Source organism: Globicephala melas, chromosome 13 (assembly GCF_963455315.2).
Source record: "Globicephala melas chromosome 13, mGloMel1.2, whole genome shotgun sequence".
Classification (NCBI taxonomy): Eukaryota; Metazoa; Chordata; class Mammalia; order Artiodactyla; family Delphinidae; genus Globicephala; species Globicephala melas.
Genome location: NC_083326.1, coordinates 50,376,508 through 50,383,481, shown reverse-complemented (window position 1 = coordinate 50,383,481; position 6,974 = coordinate 50,376,508). Strand labels below are relative to the sequence as shown.

Here is a 6,974-nt window from a genome sequence, read left to right as displayed (position 1 = left end):
GCTGTAGAATAAGGGGGACCACCACTTGGGCCCTTTGTAATTTATTCTCAAGTGCTTTGGGGCTTTTGAGCAAGAATCTTAGTCATGTGAACATATCCACAAAACAATTGCTGGGAAAGCAGAAAAACCAAAAGTTGAAATTTCAAAGTTTTTACTTAAGGGCACTTCTACAGCCACCTCCCAGGAGAGACAGATGTGGCGGCTGCTGGGACAGTGATGGAAACACACATTTTGAAACGTTGCAAGTCATAGAACATCCGGGCCACGGTGATGGATTCTGCTTTGCCTATTTCTGTCAGAAGAGACAGGTTGCCTTTGTCTCATTTAGTTCAGTGCAACCACCTATCAACAAGGGTCAAGTAGGCATTGCTTTTGGTAACTCTTCCAGCTTGAACAATGGCATAGGGGAGAGAGACACATGCAGGGCGCACACAGAGAACTGCCTTCCGTCAGCTCACTTTCTGGACATGCTCAGGCCTGCGGGCAGGGTTTTGAGTTTCTGGCCTGCTGTCAACCCCATTGAGCAGCAGCCTTGGCTGGGTCATACACAGCATTTTTTCTGTCTGAAGGATGACCTGGTTAGCAAAGGACAAATAGTAGAGTTCCCAAAAAATAATTAAGTCTTTGGACCCCTTTGTGCAAACACAAATCTGTGTGAGGTTTTCTGGAGCGAATGCTGCAGACTGCATTCCACAGGCCAAGAGGCAAAACACCACGCCGGTCTGTCACCCTTATTCTGTCCATAAATAGCACCAGGCCTTTTTGAAGCAATGGGACAGTGCATCAGGCAGACCCGTTTCTGGTACCAGCTGGATGGTGGCTTTAACTAACCGACATGCAGGTGACAAAGACCAACGGGCTAGACAGAGGGTGAATTCAGTCGAACCTCAGTATGTTGGACAAATCACTTAACTATTCTGGGCCTCAGTCTTCTCAGCTCTAATGTTAGGTTAATAACTCTTTTCCGTAAGGTTATCCACGTAACACATTCACCGAGAACCTGCCCTATGCGTAGTACCGTGCTAAAGAATGGTGGTGAGGATTAAAGGAAACAGTGTAAGTGAGGGCCCAGCAGAGCAGCTGCCTCATAAAATGCTCTCCGTAAATGCTGTTGACTATGGGGAGGAACTGGGAAAAAGGAAGCCTTGGGCCCGAGTTCTTTGAAAATGTGGACATTTATCAGATTTCTGAATTTTTTATGAAAAATATTAAAAACTGCTTTCTTCTATGGGAATTATGAATAAGCACCAGAAACAGACAACCAAGACCCAGAGAATTAAGACAGGAACGGTTAGCTCTGTTCCAGCTTAGGGGCACCTTGACTGAGCTTTCACATATGTGAATAGACACCCAGAAGAATCTGTGGCTTTGGATTTAGGTTCAATTAGGTAAAGAGTGGAGGAGAAAGGTGCCAGTGGGTCAGGGGAAAGTGATGAAAGGAGCAAATGAATATTACAAGGTAAAGTATAGGAGCAATCTTGGGAACAATCTAACAGACATGTTTATCCTATGAGAAGTCTCAGTGATTTCAGCGGTTGGCTGGAGGGAGGGGAAAATTGAGCTAGCATTATTCATGCTCCCAAGTTCAACTCCAGCTTCTAACAAAATAGACAGTAACTGGTATTGCCACTTCTGGTCCTCACAACCCCCAAGGTCAAGGTCTGGCTGGAATTACCCAAAGGATTGCAGATCAAGCCTGGAAACTTGTGCATTTAAGCTTATTCTAGAATGTACGCTCCATGCAGAAATGAATTTTTCTCAATCTAATTTTAAGAAAACCCAAACTTAATAAGAGAAACTGAGTGCTTTAGATAATCGTCTACTTTTTTTCTCAAAAGAGGCATTTCTGGGCTTCCCTGGTGGTGCAGTGGTTGGGAGTCTGCCTGCTAATGCAGGGGACACGGGTTCGAGCCCTGGTCTGGGAGGATCCCACAAGCCACAGAGCAACTGGGCCCGTGAGCCACAACTACTGAGCCTGTGTGTCTGGAGCCTGTGCTCCGCAACGAGAGGCCGCGAGAGTGAGAGGCCCACGCACCGCGATGAAGAGTGGCCCCCGCTCGCCGCAACTAGAGAAGGCCCTCGCGCAGAAAAGAAGCATTTCTGTGGCAGAGACCAGCCAATGGCACTAATCACACCTATCTCAAGCCCCAGGTTAGAAAGTAGCTTTTATTTTTCTTTAATAGAAAAACAGAAATTCTTTTAAATGACTATTTACCCTCTAGTTGCGTTTTTCTTGTGTTTCGTGATTTCTTTTGGCATTATGCTGCTCCACTAAGGGGTTAACAAAGATGAGTTCCCCTAGTCAAGTCAGTGCTTCCGAACACCTCCTGGGTGGGGACTAGAAATGACCAGTCAATGCCAACATCATTCAACTGCCTGGCACGCACCTCCCCAAGCCAGGCCCGCCCACGCTAAAATAAGGAATTGGCCTGCACTCAGGGAAAATCATAGATGCATTTCTTCTTCCAGTGATGTATGTCCTAGAAGTCAAAGGGTGGAGGTTGAGTATGGAGAGCGTAGGAGAGAGGGTGAGGCATGGATGAGACAGGAAAAGCAAAGGCAAACCAGAGCATTTGATGCAACCATCTTGTGAGGAGGAGAGCCTCCAAATGCTGGAGTGTCTTCCATGTCAAAGACTCATATTCAGGATGAGTCCAATTTCAGCCCAGGAGAAATAAATCAACTATAGGGCAAAAGGTTTATGGAGAAAAAAAGTATCATTCCAAGTATGCGATCTCGTTCACATCCAAAAGTTCTAGGTCGACACAATGAGGAACTAATGTGGGAAAAAGAAAGCAGCCCGGCCCCAGCGGCTGTCCTGGTCCTCATACCACGGACATCCTGGCCCAGCTGGTGGGCAATGGGAGGGATGCTCTGGCCTTGCACCTCTTGATGCTTGGGGAATGTGGGGTGGGGAGGTTTCTGACTTGTATACCCTTTAATTAAAGGGAATACGACCTTTCCTATGATGATGTTGTTAATAAAACATCTCAAAAGAGAATAGGGATGTGCACAGGCTTATATATTATCCAAGCTCTGTGGAAAGCAAGAGGGCTTGGAACAGTAAAAGCTTGTTTGCTCATGCGGCTCTGAGTAACTTAAGGGGGGAAGAGCTCAGAAAATAATTGATTAGATGCCAATTCACATAGCTCACTTAGTCTGCTTTTTATTATCAGTATTTCTTTAAAAGGCTAATAGATCCTGTTCTTGACAAGCATGAAGCCAGAAGGTGGGCTCCTATCCAGTGTTTTCATTTTTCAGCCCTCAAGAGGCAACGATCAGATCTTAATATTGAATGCACAAACCACACTCACTGTGTGAACTCTCTAAGAGGGCTCCCCACCTAAGGATAAAAAAAGTAAAGAAGTTTTATTGGAAGGATTGTAAAAGGAAGGGGGAGGAGCACTTTGGGTCTCTTTGGGCCAACTGATTAGGGATGAGTTGATTTTCTTATAACCACTCTAAAACTGCCCTCCCTGGGGGAAGAGAAACCTGAGAAGGTTGGACTTCAGTGATTTAATTCCTGGTCTATGAATAGCCAGACCTGGGTTGGAGAGGAGCAAGCATAAGTCAACCACTGAAAGAGCATTTGCAAATTGAGCAAAGTCCTGTGAACCTTAGTGTAATAGCTGTGAGCAGAATTTCTTTCTTCCACATCTCATAAACTAGAGCTGAACTTAGGAAAACATGCCAATCAACAGATGCTCTCCACAGATTACACGATCTGAAACTGATCTACAAGGAGCCAAACACGATTAAAATGTGCTTCCAGTCATAAGTTCATGACAATGCTTCTCAGAGGCATCACCCTGTCAAGTGAGCACTGAACACATTGTATTCATTACAACACAGTCAAGATCGAGTTGCCACACATGGCATCTGTGTTCGCCATGTAACCAGCCTCATCACAGACTAAATGTGCAGCCCTGACAGCATACCCGGAAGCAGAGAATGGGATATTATAGAAACTGAGGAGCATTATAAGAGCCGATGGAGATCAATTAGGATTCTGTATCTTACTATGTTTCTTAGCAGTGTAGGATTTTCTATTGTGTTAATGTCAATATGGCCATATCTCCAAAAGATTGATCAGACTGCCGATGCAAGTTTTTTGGGCTGGGTTATTGCTTCTTTTAGCCTTGGCCAAATGGTAGCTTCACCTATATTTGGTTTGTGGTCTAACTATCGACCAAGAAAAGAGCCTCTTACTGTTTCCATTTTCATTTCGGTGGCAGCCAACTGCCTCTATGCATATGTCCAGGTTCCAGCTTCTCATAATAAATACTACATGTTGGTTGCTCGTGGATTGGTGGGATTTGGAGCAGGAAATGTAGCTGTTATTAGATCATATATTGCTGGTGCTACCTCTCTTCAGGAAAGAACAAGTTCCATGGCAAACACAAGTGCATGTCAAGCATTAGGTTTTATTCTAGGTCCAGTTTTTCAGACTTGTTTCGCACTCATTGGAGAAAAGGGCGTGACATGGGATACCATTAAGCTGCAGATAAACATGTACACAGCACCAGTTTTACTTGGCGCCTTCCTGGGAATTTTAAATATTATTCTGATTCTTACTGTATTAAGAGAACATCGTGTGGATGACTCAGGACGACAGTGTAAAAATATTAATTTTGAAGAAGCAAGTACAGATGAAGTTCAGGTCCCCCAAGGAAATATTGATCAAGTTGCTGTTGTGGCCACCAATGTTCTGTTTTTTGTGATTCTGTTTATCTTTGCCCTTTTTGAAACCATTGTTACTCCATGAACAATGGATATGTATGCCTGGACCAGAGAACAAGCTGTGTTATATGATGGCATAATACTTGCTGCTCTTGGAGTTGAGGCAGTTATTATTTTCATGGGGATAAAATTACTTTCCAAAAAGGTTGGCGAGCGTGCTATTCTGCTGGGAGGACTCATTGTTATATGGGTTGGCTTCTTTATCTTGTTACCTTGGGGACATCAGTTTCCCAAAATACAGTGGGAAGATTTACATAATAATTCAATCCCTAATACCACATTTGGAGAAATAATTATTACTCTTTGGAAGATTCCAAGAGAAGATCACAATGAAGGACCAACTGGTTGCCCAGTTGAACAAGCCTGGTGCCTCTACACCCCCATGATCCATCTGGCCCAGTTCCTCACATCAGCTGTGCTAATTGGAATAGGCTATCCATCCTGCAATGTTATGTCATATACATTATATTCAAAAATTCTGGGGCCAAAACCTCAGGGTATGTACATGGGCTGGTTAACAGCGTCTGGAAGTGCAGCACGGATTCTTGGACCTGTCTTCATCAGTCAAGTGTACGCTGCCTGGGGTCCACGATGGGCTTTCAGCCTTGTGTGTGGAATCGTGGTGCTCACCATCACACTCCTGGGTGTGGTTTACAGAAGACTCATTGCTTTTTCTGTAAGGCATGGAAGGATTCAAGAATAACCTAGCTAAGACTGTGGTGGAAAGTACTTGCTGTGTGGAACTTTGTCTTTTAAGGCTCGCTAGATGATTGCTAAGAGTCAGTTTCCTAAAGTCAGGTTGTAGATATTGCATATGTTGAATAACAAGAACATTGAATAAAATAGGGAATTCTGTGTGTAATTATGAATAGCAAGATAATATAAAAATTCTGGATCATAGTTTCCTTATCTCAAAAAAGAAATAGTCTTCATATGACATTTTTTGGGGGGTGGCATAAAGTCATGAGTGAATAGACAGTGGTCTATAAATGTGAAGTTATACTCTTAAGTCAAACTGCAGAGGCGTCATTAAAATAACAAGAATATGCAGTGAAATCATAAGGAGAGTTCTGTATGAATTACCTGTAATAGAATGAAATTATAGAAATCTTTTACCTAATAGAGGTACTTTTATTCACAGCTATCTCCTTTTTATTAAAAAATGCATTTTCTGTTATTATAAAGTTTTCCTTATGAAGTAAAATCATGACTTAAATTTTATACTTACCATGCCTGCCATCCTCCCTTAGCTTCTATAAGTCATGATTTTTAATACTACACTTTCCATCTTATTTTAGTTCAGGATCTTACTAATTAACCCCTAAGTTAATGGATGTGTATGAATAATGCTCATATTTGAGCAATAAAGAGGATTAAGAGATTAAGATAGATTTTGCTACCTGTAGTACAGATAACTACTTTTTTCTTTCAAGTCCTAATAAATAATTCACTTTAGAAACATAAGCCAGATATGTGTTATTGTATACATATACTGAACAGCAAACTGTTAAAATTATTGGCATTTTCTAATTCCCTTAAATTCTAGAGAAAAACTATTACCTTATTTATTTTTTCTCTCTCAGTAGTGGTAGGGAAGACCCAACGGTTTTCAATCTGTGTCTGCATAGCTACTCAGAACTGCAGAATTTTAAATTTGGATAAGCCCGACAGCCCCAATATAGGCAGGCTAATAAATCTGAGGTAAAATAGCTGTAATCTAACAGTTTACCGAGTTTACTAGAAATTGGCTAAATCACATCATGTACACTTTACTACCTCACATAAGTTGAATGCTGCTAAAAGGGACTAGTACAGAACTATCTATATGGATAATCAGTATTATCCAAAAATGCAAAAATATTTCTAAATACTTTTCCAAATGTTTCCTACTCTAAGTTATAAATATTTCAAATCTAAGAGTAAACACTATAATTTGCACTTTAAAAAAAAAAATGTGCAGCCCTCTCTCCTTCACAACGGGATTAATGAGTGAGTCTCTGGGTGTGCCCTCGGGGCTTAGCTACTCAATTCACTTACCAGCCCAGTGACTCAAACTGGAAAAGACCTTTTCTCCAAGGAAAAAGACATGCAAGGGCATGGATGGCCTGAAACCTAACCTCTGGGGTTAGCTCCTGAGATAATCCCAGTTCCTTCTGCTGGCAGAATCTCCCTGTGAGGTGCTGGAGGGGCTGGCAGAGCTGGAGCTCCTTTCCAATGTTTGGCTGGTTAGATAA

General features: G+C 42.3%; 1 pseudogene; it reads left to right on the top strand.

The window, feature by feature from the left end:
- Nucleotides 1-3,935: 3,935 nt before the first annotated feature.
- Nucleotides 3,936-6,673, top strand: LOC115845014 (major facilitator superfamily domain-containing protein 8 pseudogene; annotated as a pseudogene).
- The last annotated feature ends 301 nt before the right edge of the window (nucleotides 6,674-6,974 follow it).